Source organism: Pectinophora gossypiella, chromosome 18 (assembly GCF_024362695.1).
Source record: "Pectinophora gossypiella chromosome 18, ilPecGoss1.1, whole genome shotgun sequence".
NCBI classification, from domain to species: Eukaryota; Metazoa; Arthropoda; class Insecta; order Lepidoptera; family Gelechiidae; genus Pectinophora; species Pectinophora gossypiella.
In genome coordinates this window covers 13,200,836-13,217,532 of record NC_065421.1, presented here as the reverse complement: position 1 = coordinate 13,217,532, position 16,697 = coordinate 13,200,836, and the positions used below count along the sequence as shown (strand labels likewise).

General features: G+C 39.4%; 1 protein-coding gene across 1 annotated transcript in view; it reads left to right on the top strand.

Annotated features, from left to right (window-relative positions):
- The first annotated feature begins 43 nt into the window (after window positions 1-43).
- LOC126374887 (uncharacterized) overlaps window positions 44-16,697 on the top strand; it is a 44,627-nt gene continuing 27,973 nt past the window's right edge. Inside the window, exon 1 of the mRNA XM_050021659.1 lies at window positions 44-270. The gene's annotated coding sequence lies outside the window, so the exon portion shown is untranslated. The remainder of the gene's footprint in view (window positions 271-16,697) is intronic.

The window sequence follows — 16,697 nt, the reverse complement described above, 5'->3', positions numbered from 1 at the left end:
TTTTTACCCGCTAGCCGCCATCCCGCCAATCTGGCGTCGACCGCGGCCGACGACGCATGCGCGTAATACCCTATCGCTCTTTTGTTTACATTTTACGTTGTTCAGTCGCACTTCGAACGTGGAATCGCTAATTTTGTTTTAAAATAAAAATATAATAGTGCAGTACTAAATTACTGAATCCCGAATAATAATAGTGACAGGAATAGTGTGAGGTGAAGGTTAGTGATATTTGGTGGTGTTTTCTTTTGGTGCCGGCGATTGGAGTATTTCGTAAGTTTATTTTCTCATTTTACGTTAATTATATTTCTTTTAGTAATAATCGATACCGTTCTACATTAAATCAAAGGATTTTTGTAAATAGTTGTACCTAAAACAAGGTAGGTAAATTTTGCTAAAAAAATCTACTCCAGTGGGTAGGTATTGTTTTCCGAAGCAAAAAGAATGAAAAGTTTTTAAATTTTTCAGTACTTACTTATTTTATTATGTAAGTATTAGGTAAATTAAACGTAAATACCTACCTAACTCAAAAAAAATTGTACCCGAGGCCGGCCGGACTGTATTTTTTGTTAGGTAAGTAGATAGCCTGTAATTTCTGTAATTAACAATAAGTTATTACTAAAATTATTATAATCCCACTGCGTTCCAAAGATAAAGCTATCTACCTACCTATCTATTTTTTTTTCTTCTTAAGTTTTGGCTTCGCGCGACTTTCGCATTTGCCACAGACAAAATTACCTAGCGACTAGGTAGGTACCTACCTATATACCTACCTAGTTTAGAAAAAAATACGTTTAGGGTTGTTGAAAAAAAAACTTATAGATTAAGTAAAGTAGCTAGCCTAGCACTTGTAACCGCAATCAATGAGTAATATTATCGATTCGCTCCAGTAGCCACAGAGGTTGGAAAATCTAGACTAGACAGATTTTATTCGTTGCAACAAGTAAGCAATATAGGCAGCCTTTGATGCAAAGCCACGCTCTTTTCGGTGGAGCATTCTCGACTCCAGTCTATCCAAAGCCAATTCCTTGACTTCCTTACAAGATAGGCACGACGTCACGACGATGATGATTATAATGTAGAGCAATTGCCAGATATGGTTGCTGGGTGACTTCTACCTCTGTTTGTTCCAAGGGATTACACGCGAGACAAAGCCTGTGAATGGCCAACATCAGCAGCCCTGGTGCCAGGGTTATTATTATTGAGTGTCCTATTTAAAATCAAGGGAACACAGATTCGAACTTCGGATCCCGAGCCCAAAACTGAACGCTGCTCAACCACTGGACCACCGAGGTCGTTGAGTAGTTTGATAGACTAGACACAGACACAAACTCACGCTCATGATCCCTAATGTAGTGGACAAACAGCCACAAGCAAATATGACAACTGGTGGTCCAAAGATTGTCGGAGATAATGTTAAACGTATCGTGAAAAGTCACTGATCAGTCCATCGCCCATAATGATGGTCCATCATCCATCATGTTAAGTTAAGATTTTAATTTATTTATTTATGGAAAACATACATCTCATAATAACACGGTTCACAAGACTTTATATGCCCAAGGTACCTACATCCATCGCAAGATGAACTAAGTAGGGTACCCACACACCACCGAGCTTTCTGTTAGACCAACGTGATAGGTTGTGAACTGTATCCTACGAATAAATAGGCTGTATCGCCGTCTATAATAGTCAAGCCAACTCTGTTAGTGAAAATTGCACTAAAGATTTAAAAAAAAACATCACTATTCGTAACTTACTAAATGTTTTTATTTACCTAGTTCAGTAGTAGTGTTGTGTTCAATGTCGTCACAGTTGACCGGCTAGATATGTGACAGTTTTTGTTGATTCGATACGTCCTTAGCTATACTGGTACATTATTATACCTACGCATAATGTACTTAATAGATACCTACTTACCTACATACTTTTGTCTGAAGGTTTTAGTCTCGGAGAAATTATAGACGGAAAATGTCTTTGGGCTGGCTGGCCTTACATTTTTCTGCCACTTTTTGACGGAAGTACTTGATACACGTACTGCGGGGTTAAAAAGCCACGACAAAAAGCAATTCATCTAAAAAGGCAATATTGCTATTTGACATTTGTTTGCATTGCGCGCTTACTTTTATATGCGGAAATGTCAAATTGCAATATTGCTTTTTTAGATGAATTGCTTCGATGTGGCCGTTTTAACCTCCCTAGCCCACTGCCGCACACTCATAAGAAAATATCTAAGTACGTCTCTTTATCCTCTACACTACATATAAATGTACTACTAAAACAAAATCATCGCACAAATAGTAAAACACGAATCGATTGTTCATCTAAGTACTTTATTATAAGGTAACGCTCAAAACATTTTTTTTTCTGTAGCCTAATTGATGTCCCACTACTAGGCAAAGGCATCCCTCTTATCTTTCCAACCAGGGATGGTCTTGGGCATCGTTCTGCCAGGTTTTCTGGAAGGCGTCAAACTCGTCCCTCCAGCATCGTCGTGGTCTGCCTCGACGTCGATGACCTTGTGGGGTCCATTGAGATTTAATTTTGCCCCACTTTTCCGGATTTATACGACAGACATGTCCTGCCCATTTCCACTTCAGTTTAGAGGATTTTTCACCAACATTTGCTAGTTGAGTTCTGGAGCGCAGTAAAAATAAAATTTAAAAAAAAAACCACAAGTAAAACAAATTATATTACAATTGACTAATCTTTGCTTAAAAAGTCCGACTCCAATCGTACTTGGCTCAAATGTACCCATAATCTGCTGCATCTGGCTGCGTTTCCGCGTTGGATAACCAGGGATATGCGTTGCACCAGGTGCGATTCTGACCGGGGATGCGCACACTACTCCTGAGGCGCCGCCCCAACTCGCGCACAAAACTCCTGCCTTTTTTTTTGGCATGACGCGGTTTGCGTACTTGCCACCGACAAAACAGCTCCTGGCTTCATCGCACTATGTCCCAATCACCTCCACCGCGACGGGAATGAAGATTATTATTAAAAAAAAAATGAAGATAATTATTTTATTTTATATTAAAAAAACGTAGATCACTACAGAAAAAAAAACGATTTCTACTGCGCTGCTGAAGATCTGCCTTCGGTGTGTCGAAGACTTAATTTGCATGACCGCAGTAGCAATGTCATTGCAACCACGACCATTATGCCTATACAGTCACGAATGTCATGAAACAATGTTGAACTGATGAAAATATCATGCATATTCATGATAGTACGGTGTGCGCTTGTGTTTGCATAATTAACATAACATGTGTGATAATTAAACGTATATTTTTATGAGTGAACTGCTTGTTGTATTTTGTTGTGTCTTGCTAAAGCAACTCTTAAACTATACGAAAACTAAAAGAAAAAGATAGTATAAACTATACTATATATAGTTAGCGTGTTAAAAGATAGTATAGTTTAAGAGTTAGTTTTAGTCCTGTCAAATTAAGTTGAAAAATATAAAGTTTGAAAATTAAAACCTGACTACAGAAAAATAACGCTCTAAAATACACTTCTCATCAAAAAAATCAGAAAAATGTGTACATTTAGGAATAAATGTTAAATGTCGTTTAATAGTGAGTAATATGAGCTTATCAAATCTTAATGTTAATGTTCTAAATTTAAATGAATTTTTCATAGGTTTCGTATTTTGTTAAATGAGTCATTTTTATTCCGTATGGAGTATAAAGGAAATGGATAAAACAACACACGTAAATGAAAAAAAAAGCCAAAAAACGTTTATTTAATAACTTGTATTCCCTCCCCGAGCTCTAATTACTGCTTCCATACGGTTCTTCATCGATCGGATGAGAGTCACGATCACATGCTGTGGTATATTGTCCCATTCCTCTTGGATTGCATCTTGCAGCTGGCTAAGTGTTTCTGGGGCAGGATCTCTTGCTCGAATTCGTCTCTTTAATTCATCCCACAGATGTTCAATGGGATTCATGTCCGGGCTTCTTGCTGGCCATTCCATAATAGAGATATCGACTTCGTTAAGATAATCTCGTACGACGCCCGCGGTGTGAGCCCTAGCATTGTCGTGCATGAATATGAAGCCGTTGCCAATAAAATGTGCATAGGGCATCACATGAGGCTCGAGACACTCTTCGACGTACCGATGACAGTTTAGTGCAGGCAGACGTGGCCCAGACACGAAAGCAAGCTCTGTCTTACCGTCGGCGCTGATTCCTCCCCAAACCGTCCACGAACCGCCACCATAGCTGACCTTTTCTTCAATGCAGCATTGTGCGTGCATAGCGTTCTCCGTCTCTTCTGTAGACCTTGTTCCTTCCGTCGTTACCATACAGCATAATTTTACACTCATCAGAAAAGAGAACTTTGCTCCACTGTAGGTATGACCAATTTAGGTGCTCACGTGCAAAGTTAAGGCGCGCTCTTCGATGGTCTGCAGTTAATTTCGGCCCATTTGCTGGCTTATGCGGTACCAGTCCACGATCCTTCAACCTTCTTCTAATTGTAGAGTCACTTACAGCCACCCTTCGTACAACACGAAGCCGCTGCTGCAGTTGAAAAGCGTTAAGGCGTCGATTTCTTAAAGAAGTTGTTACAATAAATCGATCATCTTGCTCAGAAGTGACCCGATTCCTGCGAGATCCTGAACGGCGCGTGAACAAACCAGTCTCCCGATAACGTTTATAGACTCTATCAACAGATGACAGGCTTAGATGCAGTCTTGCAGCCACAACACGCTGACTAAGGCCAGAATCCAGCAATGCCACAACTTGGGCGGCTTCTGTGGGCGAAGTATCCATACGTTTTAGAAAAAAAAACCTTTTTTCAGACGTCCCAAAGTCACAGTATTGAAATAAAAAACAAAAAGTTTAAGGATAGGCGCCAATTTTTAGTTTTTAAACGCTAAATGTACTCCAACCCTAAACACACATTTGTCTCAAAACAGTGATTCATTTCGTTTATAAGATAAACAAATGAAATTCTAATTTTGAATTTAGAATTTTCGCTTATTACTGTAATGGCCAAACTGCCAGCTATACATTTATGTATTTTTTTTCATCGTATGAATTCTTTTTTGTGTTAAATTCGGACAGAAACAATGAAAACGGAAGTGTTTCGATTTTTTTGATGAGAAGTGTATATGAAATGAGATTTTTTTTCCGAATAGTGATGTTTAAGAGATGTATGTAAGGGATCGCGCGCAGAATGTCTGTCTCACTAGCACTTATGGAACAAGGCGACACACGGTAAAAAAGATTTTTTTAAGGATTGTCCAGGCTGTGCCAAAGATATATAGGTGATCAGCCTATCGTCCATAATTCAATACGTGAGAAAAGCCGTTCCCGATGATAAACAGCTCAACACATTCGCCCCCACAGTTGGCTCGACCATTATAGACGGCGATATGGCTCACCTATCAAGTTGGTCTAACAAAAGTCTTGATCAAGTGTGGGTATGCATTTCATCTTGCGATGCATGTACCTCTGACCACCTAAATTGGGATTTAATCGTGAGCTTATGTTATCACCACAGTTTTGTATCACAAACTTTTCATTTATGGTTTGATCTCAAAATAATTTTGGTCGTTAGCCTAGTGTAACCCAACCCTTGCGTGTCAGAAACAATTCACTATTCAGCCTACCCGCAGTTAGAGTAAACTGGAGTTAAGTGAACAGACCTAAATTACTCAATTGGTCATTTTACTCTTTACTTGTTTTAGGCGGTAAGTACGGAGGATATTACGTATAGGTATATACCTACTTATGTATACGTACGAGTAGATCATTACTAATTTAAGAGCCACGCTCTTGTCGGTGTAACATTCTAGATGCTACTTTTTAGGGAAAAATAGGGCAGTGGTTTCCTTCTTACTTTCCGCCCGTCAGTACTCTGTCTGACGCAAGTGGGATGGCGCCTAGAGTAGTCTATTTCCAAGCCGTACTAGGACTCCTGTCCTCCGCCTCTGAATACTACTGACAGTTACTGCTACCCTCTGTCAGGTTCCAGGTTACAGTACCGATGGCTCCCATATCCGCCTCTGCAACCGTTGAGGTCTTCACCCGTATCCCTGGGCAATGGTTCTACGTTATACCCCGTAGGTCTAGGTCCTTATCCGAACTCAGCCATCATCTCATTCCGCCCTACTGAAGTAAGAGGCACGTACAGTCACGAGCATTAATATGTATACACTTTGGTACCATGTCACATTAACTTTTTTGACAAATTGAACTGTGAGTCTCACTAAACGTCAAATATGTTAGTGCGACAGAGTCCTAAAGTGGGTACATTATATTGCTCATGACTGTACACGCGACTGGGTATATACGTGCACATACATATTACAGAACCATTTCAACGAATGTTGTTGGTTTATTTGTTATTATAGCTGAGCCCAAAAACATTTTATAACAATATTATTCACTGTTTATGTTCTTAGAAAAGGTTTAGTACGATCTACTCTGAATCGTACGTGTATGAAACGAGTAATGAATGTGGAAGAAGCAAAAGAAGTGTCTCAGGATCGAAGCGAATGGAATTCCATAGTCTGCTACCCCGGTGGGAAATCGGTGTGAGTTTATGTATGTATGTAAAATTATTCCACTGCGTGATTCTATTTTCATTCTCATATAATAAACCTCAATATTTTCGTGGAAATCCTGGTACACGGTAGCCTAAAACGTTGACTGCCACATTAAGATTACCATGTAAGATTGCTAACACGAAATGTGACGCTGGTTTTATAAAGAGGTACTTAGTCAGTATACTTTACATTGTATGAAAGGGAGGCGCTTTTCCCCCTATTGATAACTTGTGACTCATAATTACAGATACCTAAGTATTACGCAGGGCACATCCACATAATATCCGAATACTACTTGAACTCGTAAGATGAATTTCCTAAAGCCTCGTTCCCACTTAGTGGAGCCAATGAAGGGTTTCATTTCTAAATTGCTAGGGACAAGTCCAATTTTTTCGTTTTTTGTAGGTGTATTTTTATATTATTTAAAATCGGAAACATCTTGAGTGGGGCACATAAATATTTCGATATGGAAACGTTTCTGCTTTAAGTATATAAAGAATCTCCTGCTTTATTGATTCGACAGCACTGGGGGCATTTGTCGCTAGACTTCGCCCCAATGACTACTTCTCTAAAACTACATGGCATATTCACGAAATTAGATGTGAGATGTGGGGCGATATCGTCCGATGTCTCTGAGGATGGACGAGCCTTAAAACTACACCAGCTAGCAGTGATGAACTAGATTCCTCGAACCCTCTCGGGAGCCTGTTAACACTATTAAGAAGTTATAATATCTATCTATACTTATTAACGTGCTTTATTGTGTTTATTGTATGCAATCTTCTTCTATCGTACGGGTTGTGAAGTGGATTAACCCTGGTGTCAAGGTCATTGAGCCGCCAAAGGCTCCTGACATGGATCATGTAACGAGTGTGTCAGCAATAAAGTGCTACATATCGGCGTAAGCAGAGTCTATGGAATTATATTTTGCTTCGATCCTGTCACACTTCTCTTGCTTCCTCCACATTCATCAATCGTTTTATATACGCACGCCAGAGTAGATCGTACTGAATCTTTTTTAAGGACATCTCCAATTTGGTGTATGTATTGTTTTGTACCTTTGTGCAATATCCTTAAACAAAGATCATGCAAAAATACAAGGAACCTCGAGTACCAAAACCGACCTACTTACTTCCTAGGGTAGACTAGAAAACTGCGTTCCGTGAGAAAGCAATGCTCAGACATTAAAACAGTGTCCCTGGTTACCTCACTACAATAGTTTTTGCCTTCGCATTGTGTGTTAATCAGCTCGAGTAGATGCTTGCCCCAGTGCCGGCGTTAAAGCGACAATAAGCGAGATTACAGGTGGTATTAATAAACTAATCTCAGCTTTGAGACTGCCCACAAGATCATGTCAATGTGACAGTTCTCATATAAAAACGGAGACTTGAGCATGATCTTGAGGGCAGTCTCAGCTGAGATTCGTTTATTAATACCATCCTACATTATAACAAAGAAAATTAAATCGTAATGTCTAGCTCTGACGGGATTTGAACCCGCAGCTCTTGTCAGGCCGGGACGAACGTGTTAACCGGGACCTCATATTGTCCATGCGAAATTTTCAATCTAAGTACATTATTATCGTAATTATGCCGAAGAATTTACTTCTGTATTAAACTCGAAGTTACTAAGTAAGATAATAAAAAAATATATAATGTTTAAGCTCCTTATTTTTCCTGTCCCGTAAGCCGCTAGATGCATTCTTGACATCATGATGGCATCATATCCGTCTCCGGCCTGTCTTCTGACTTTTGGATACCGAACTTGTGCTATTCTACCGGTCGCCGTGTCTCCTTCAGTGGTTATCGCTATCGCCTTTCTCAGTTGTCCTGAGCCCTAAGCCGAGGTTTGCACCTAGGCACCCTTACTTTTTTGTTTTGCAATTTTTACAGAGAGCCTTCAACACTCCGGCCAAATGAATACCATCCGAGGCAAATACACTATAAGTACCTAGATTGAAATTTTCTAGTAATATCCTGCAAATCGCTATCAGTCGCATCATGAATTTATATTGCACTAATCTCTAATTCTACTCGTGTCCTGTCTGGTGACAAAGATTTTATATACATTGCTTTATTAGCTATTATTCTCTTCAGCATTCGTCATGGGCATAGAATGCAAAGACTTGCATCGAAATTAAAAGGTTATTCTACAAAAAAAATCGAAATTAAAGGTTGAAAAGGGTAAAATGGGGGTAAAGCTAGAAGTAGGCTCAAGACATCTTGCACTTTGCAGCATTACTAAGGTATTATTGCTTGTTAAATTGCGGTCAAAAATGAAATTCTTATATACGCCTAGCGCCTGGCCAATAAATAAACAATAAACATCAGAATATAAGTTGTTTTTAAGTATAAATATATACAATAGTAACATAATATTATATAATTATCAATGAGTAAGTATATCGATGAAGTCCGAAATAAATAATAATTTGTATTTGAAAGTTCAATCGAATCTGTGGATTCAATTTTGCTTGGCTGTAAAATACTTAAAAAAACACACATTTACCTACAGCTTGTTTTTATCTTAATGGAGACCTAAAATATGTCGTGTGGTATCAAGTTACAAGTCCATACATTATATTAGACACAATTTGGTGTTCTGTGACTGACTGGCCTTGGGAACTAAGAGATAATTCCTAGTCAAATTTTGGGACGTGTTCGGGATGATATGATATATGTTTCACGGCGCATTGGCGCTTCTGCGCTGTAAAGTCGTGAAATGTAAATAAATAAATAATAATAAATAAATGAACACATTTTTTATTTATCAACTCCCATTTTTTTATTGATTGATTTGATTTGATTAACTCCCAGTTCGGGCTGTCAGTAAACCTGCAATGTATACCAAATACTAGTAAAAGAATGAAACTAGAGTAAATAGCCGTAGGATATCCTTCTTCTTAGTATTATGGCGATAATTACACCAATCAATATTTCTTTCAATTATGTAGTGTCTAAGAACTTAAGAATAATAGGTTTTGTAACAGTAACTAGCATTTAAGGGCTTGTTACAATGTAAATGAAATTAGGTAGGTTTATAAACGGATATAATGAGAGCTCTTACTTAGACACAGAAACAAATCACGCTCGTTACCGATATCGGGGAGGGTAGAACATGCGCAGGTTAGGTACTAATTTTTTTTTCTTTATTAAAAACACAGCCTGTACAATAGCTTATAGATCTCTCTTCTAATCCTTTTATCCCCTGTTGGGAATAACAGATTTCCACTCCTCGCGATCTTCTGCAGCCTCTGTAGCTTGCCCTCATGATATGTCGAGCGTGATAGCTTAAATATAGTTCCTTATAATTAAATAGATTACGCTAATACAGGCCGGTCATAGGATGGGTGACCACAAAAAAAAAAAGTTTTCATCTCGAGCTCCTCCGTGCTTCGGAAGGCACGTTAAGCCGTTGGTCTCGGCTGCATTAGCAGTCGTTAATAACCACCAATCCGCACTGGGCCCGCGTGATGGTTTAAGACCCGATCTCCCTATGCATCCATAGGGAACTATGGAACTTCATCATCAGCCCATAAACGTTTACGATGAAACATGATAGCAATGGCATCAAGATTTTTTACAGAGATTATTCGTTCTGTCCAACCCGGAAGGAGTTACCATGAAGATCTCTAATTTACCAGTTGGTTGCGAAATAAGAAGATTACAGATCTTTTAACGTAAAAAAAGGAAATCCTGTTTACTGGAATGGGATGTACAGTTGTAATGATTATTTCCGATGATGGCACTTTAGCATTGAGGTGGAGTATGCACTAACATGGTGTTTATCTAATTCACTATTATTCCATGCAGTATTTGCCGTGGACACCCAGTTGGTAGAACGCTTGACTCTCACTTTATGGTCAATTCATCTAAGAAAGCAATACTTATTGCTATTTGACTTTTGTTTGCATTGCGCACTAAATAAATAAAATTTATTTCACAAACACTGAGGAGCTCGGTGGCGCAGCGGTTCACGCGCTCGGTCTGTGATTGTTGAAGTTAAGCAACTTTCGCAAAGGCCGGTTATACGATGGGTGACCACAAAAAAAAGTTTTTATCCCGAGCTCCTCCGTGCTTAGGAAGGCACGTTAAGCCGTTGGTCCCGGCTGCATTAGCAGTCGTTAATAACCATCAATCCGCACTGGGCCCGCGTGATGGTTTAAGGCCCGATCTCCCTATCCATCCACAGGGAAGGCCCGTGCCCCAGCAGTGGGGACGTTAATGGGCTGATGATGATGATTTCACACACAATAATTTACATATTATTAAACGTTACATTAGCAATAAAATATAATTTTGTTGGTGGCTATTTAAAAGCAGAAGGTAACCCTGTCTCTCAAACTAGGAGATCGTATCTTGAGAGGCAGTGTAAAGTTTGCACTTACTTTTATATCATCATCATCAATTTAAGAGCCACGCTCTTGTCGGTGTAGCATTTTCCATTCCAGTCTATCAAAGGCCAATTCCTTGACTTCCCTATAAGACACGACGTTAACCTTTTCTTTAATCTGTTCCATGTAAGCTCTTCATGTACTTTTATATGCGCAAATGTAAAATTGCAATATTGCTTTCTTAGATGAATTGCTTCGATCTAGCCATTTTAACCCCCCAGATTCCAATCCCAGCAGTGGCTTGATGGGAAGTACTAAGGTGGATATGATGAACCGTTTAGTGACAGCTGTTCAGTCCATCACCAGTATATAATGGTCTAACAAGGTAGCAAGGTCAATTCCCCTATCGGTTTTTACGACACGCCCAGCACAGAACGCGTTTTACATTTTTTATACGTTCCCGGGAAAGTTCCCAAAGTGGGTTTTTTTACAAATTGTTATTTCTTGCATTCTGATCCTATCTGCTTAGAATGTTCCCACTTTGGGAACTATACAGAAAACAAAGTCTGACGGCAGTACGGCAGTCATCATCATCAGCCCATTAACGTCCCCACTGCTGGGGCACGGGCCTTCCCTATGGATGGATAGGGGAGATCGGGCCTTATATCCTATGACCGGCCTTTGCGAAAGTTGCTTAACGTTAACAATCGCAGACGGAGCGCATTAACCGCTGCGCCACCGAGCTCCTCAACGGTACGGCAGTAAAACATTTTAGTGCTTATAATGGTCTTAGAGTTATTGATTTTTTTTTTATATATTGATTCCTTCCTTCAAAGGGCGGTGATTCGTCCGCCGACCTTCAGACATGAGTCATTGACCTCTAGCCCTAATTCGGCTATATTTTATTCCAAGTCAATGTTAAGAAGGGTGCGTCATATGGGCAGGTGTTGGTGTTGCCCCCCCAAATTAATATTCGTGGGGATGCAAACTGGGTCAACTGCTTACGAGTATTTGTATTCAATAGTGTTGCCATGGTGAAAGAACCAATTATTTGATGATTTCCATACGAATATTATAAATACGAAAGGAAGTTTGTCTGTCGTTACCTTTCACTACCAAACTACTGAACCGATTTAAATGGGAATTGGAAGGGCGAAACTCACAGACGGACACAGACTAACTGCTTTTCAAAAACAGACAAAGTTGTGGGCAACAGCTTTTATTAACTCACAAATTTTCAATGTTGCATGGTTTATGAGCACTTTAGTACCGTAGCTACCATGTCGTATAATTAATTTATTCGACAAACCGTCACCTTATAGTGAAAACCACGTAATCTCCCTAGCATTATCCAGTTCATCACAGGGTCCGCTTACCTAACCTGAAGATTTGACAGGTCCGGTCTGTCGGACCTTCCAACCCGCGAAGGGGAAACAAATAAAGATTACGTCACATACCTCCGAAAATGCATTTCTCGGGAATGTGTTTTCCTACACTGCTGAGCACGTGATAATCATTTATGTTCCAAACATGATTCGAAAACAAATTCAACAATCGTTGGTTGAGGCTTGTAGTGGATTCGAACCTACGACTTCAAAGTGAGAGGCAAGCGTTCTACCAACTAGGCTACCACGGCTCTCGTTTTAAAAGTCACATTCTGAAGTGATTTTCTTTAACAAAACCTCGATTTCTTTCAACGTGCGAGGTTTTGTTAACTACTCCAAAACCTGGCTAAATAGCGATAGAGCTCTACAGAGTACGCAATCATGTCACATTAACTTGTTCGAAAATCTAAACCAAAACCTCACTTAATATCTGATAAAAGTTAATGCGATAGAGTTTTATAGGTATACCTACGTTATTTGTTCATGACACATCGCTTCAGCAGCTGACTGCCAACGTCTAGTCAATACAACTGTACAGTGAACATAATGTCCCATTCATTCATTGCTGTTTGCATAATCGACACACCCTGTATGTACCTACTATGTGTGGGTGAGGTATGTACTTAATACTTGAAATCGTCGCCTTATGGTAAGGCGTAAGCGCCTTTTTGAAAAATCATATTCGGGAGTGATTTTTATTCACAAAAGTTTGAAATAGACACTCAAGCTTCTATTCATGCATTCATATCTTCTAAGTAATTAATATGATAACCTTTTTTACTTTCCATTTAAATACTGTCTTAAAACTGTACAAAGATAAATTCTGAATGTCAATGGGAATCTTATTGTATCTATGTATGCAACTTCCCTTTAAGCGAGGTGTCTCTTAACCCCTCATCTGTCGAGATACCGGACAAAATATACCGGGCTAGTCTGAGTCTAGTTGCATAGCTTTATAGCTATGCTATTTTAGCCGGCTGTATTGCTTTAAGGTTCTGACAGACAAGTTGTTAAATGCGCGGGTAAATTGGACACTTTGGAGACGGAAGATATTGTTCCCAAATGTTTATCAGGTGCGTGAATCCTCCGCGAGACAAATATGGATTTTACTTACATTATGTTATCTTGTGTAACACGGCATGAGCAAATATGTGCCTAGTATAAACTTAGGTGGTACGTGCAAACAAGAAAGTTAAATAGTATTATCCGTTACTTAGATATTTGCAGTATTAAACACTGTTTTTCTAGGTAAGAGCCACGTTAAGTAAATATTGTGTTAGATTTGCGATTAGAATGTCGTGTAATATTTGTAATTCCTGTGCTTTATGCAGCCTTCTGTAAGAATATAATTTAAGCGAAGGCGAAAAACTGATGTCGAATCTTTATACGTATTAATATGTATAATCTGTCAAGGACATTGCATACTTATACCACACCCCGGACACTTCATACTAACTACGCCGTTTTACACGACACTACACATTGACATTATCGTAGACGCGCATCTGTGTGTGTGACGTCTGACGCCATACGCCATACGATTCAAGTCTAAACAATGTTCGAGGGGTGGGGGGGAGGTAAACCTAGCTCAGAGGCTGGTGGGTGTGGAGCGGTGAGTTGCCGTTGCCGTTCTATACGTAGTATTATTCCTTATTCTATGCTTATACTTCACACTGCCGGACACAGATCTCCCCTCTATCACCCCTCTACTCTACTTATCACTTTCCTTTCAAGAACTTGTCGACACCTGACAAAGTGGCACCACGATACGGAATAATCAAAGTTCAAAAAAGGTCAAAAGTTTGATTAACCTCCACTAGCATTTCAGTCGACATTTTTACCGCATTCAGAGTCTTGTTGTCTTAAGTTTTGTACTTATTAGGGTAGGGTAGGGTAGAGGCCCTCAGCGCTCCCCATTTGTTCGGCCAAGTAGTTAATGCTATCTGAGGCTATCTTACAATAAGTTATTCTCAAAAAAAAAGCCCGCTTTCCCAGCTTTATGTGCAGCAAGCATTAGTGACGCATGCGCGGTGAAGGTGCGTCGGCGCAATATCGATGGACCGTAGCGATTGTACTGTTAACTGCTGTCATGTCCGAGATTTATATTATAAGCAAAAAATAAAATGCAACTAACTGTCGGTTTCGAAGAAAAGTAGGGTAAGTGAGAAAGATAGCTGTATCTTGTGATAGCCATTCCCCGTTTGTCCGGCCAAATAGTGAATGGCATCCGGCACAAATCCACAAGTACGTCACGTAAAAAAAAACATTTTGTACAAGGCGTAAAAGAATAGAGGTCTGTGTAGTTTCCAACTTGTCAAATCAGTGTACTTTTTACTAAACGTCAAAACGCGAAATTACTATGGAATTTGTATGAAAAAGCAACCTGACACGTCATAGAAAAACGTGATTAAAATTCATAAGTTAAATAGAAAAAAAAAACAGATTGTTGTCACCTTTAGATCTGTCTTTATTTAGTAATCAGAATTTCATAGTTTATCTTTGACCTAATACACTACCTAATTGATTATAATATCAGAAGTTGAATTTCCTGAAACAATAAAGAACATCTTTCTCCTATCAAGATTTATATATAATCGACATCAGCGCCACTACCGGTAGATAATGTTACTAATTTTACGATATGATTGCCAACGTTTGCTCGTATCTCGTATCGTTGAACGTTTTGTGTTCATTGATCTGGCCAAACTACATCATGATGTGGCCAATGAGTGATATTCGAGACACCCGCAACACCAGAGGGGTCACAAGTACGTGGGCGGCCTTTCAGATGGGAGTAGGTACGTCTTTTTTAAAGGTTTGAAGGTCGTTTCGGTCCGGTAATACTGCAGGCGACAATACATTCCACAGTTTAGTTGTGCGAATCCAATCAGTCTTCAGAATGATAGACCAGGCGGTCTATCTATAGGTCTACTCTATGGTATAGGTACGATGGACTAAAATGACGAATGAATGGATGTTCAATTAATGTTGATTTATTATTAAAATAATGTCATTGATCTCTTATGAATGAATGTTTATATAATGTTTGTATACTTAAATACAGTACTTATTTCAATAAACATTCCCGAAATTTCAGAAGTAGCCCTAATAAGAAGTAGCCCTAATGAGAAGTAGCCCTAGTGAGAAGAAGCCCAAATGAGAAGTAGCCCAAATGAGAAGTTGCCATAATGAGAAGTAGTCCATTTGCGAGTCGGTTGCCATAATGAGAATTAGCCCTAATGCGCCTAAATCTAAGCAGTTGGTCCCGGCCATTAATAATACACCACATTTAGATTAAACTGTCTTAAGGGGGCCTCTACGTGTTGGCTTCGGCCCCACGCACGCCTTCCAAAAGTCCAGGACTCCATAGGCCCGAGATATGGAAACGACATAATCATATCCTTAGGATTCTAATACTGCTAGTTTTTTTTCCGGTGACTTGTGGCACAGAAAAAATAATAATATAGAAGTGTAACTCTTCCCCGCACCAATGCGCCGAGCTAAATTTACCTCACCCCCTCTGGGTATTACCTTAGTCATAGAATGAAGAATAACACTACATAGTTGTAGTGTGTAATGGTAATGGTAAGTATTGTATAATCAGTGACGCATGCGCAGTCAAGGTGCGTCTGAGTCTATGTTGCATCGCTGGTGGTGCGTGACGAACTATACTGGTATCTTAATAATAGTGATTAGGAGGTGGAGAAAGCCATAAGACATAATAGTCTATCACCCGTGGTATTTGAATCCGAAAATGAATGTGATGAATGTACCATTAGATGACTTGGTGTACCAACCCATCACTCAAAATTATACTAGTCCATCTTAATGGCATCATGTTAACGGCCTCCATGATCCAGGAGTTGAGCGTTGGGCTCACACGAGAGAAAAAGACCAATGTTACTACATCGTGATGCCCAGTGCCAGAATTATTCTGCTTTTTACGTTGCTTATTTTTTGTAAGTCTTATAATAATGCAATAAGAATAAATATCGGACACAATAACAATAGCCATCGTCACGGTCCATCAGTTGAAGCTGCGCGGGCGCACAACCGACACACCTTCGATCCGCATCACTATTATTAACTGTTAGATCGTTGAGCTACAATAGCACAGATTAGGTAATAGTTAGCTACCACGTTCAATATCGTCGCCTTAAAATGAAAACCATGTAAGCGGCTTTTTGGAAAAACGTTATGTGATTTTCTTCAACAAAACCTCGACTTATTTAAATTAATTTCAACTCATACATACGTAATCTCACGCCTATTTCCCACCGGGGTAAGCAGAAACTATGAAATTCCATTTGCTTCGATCCTGACATACTTCTCTTGCTTCCTTCACATTCATCAATCGTTTCATACACGCACGCCGGTTCAGAGTAGATCGTACTGAACCTTTTCTAAGGACATCTTCAATTTG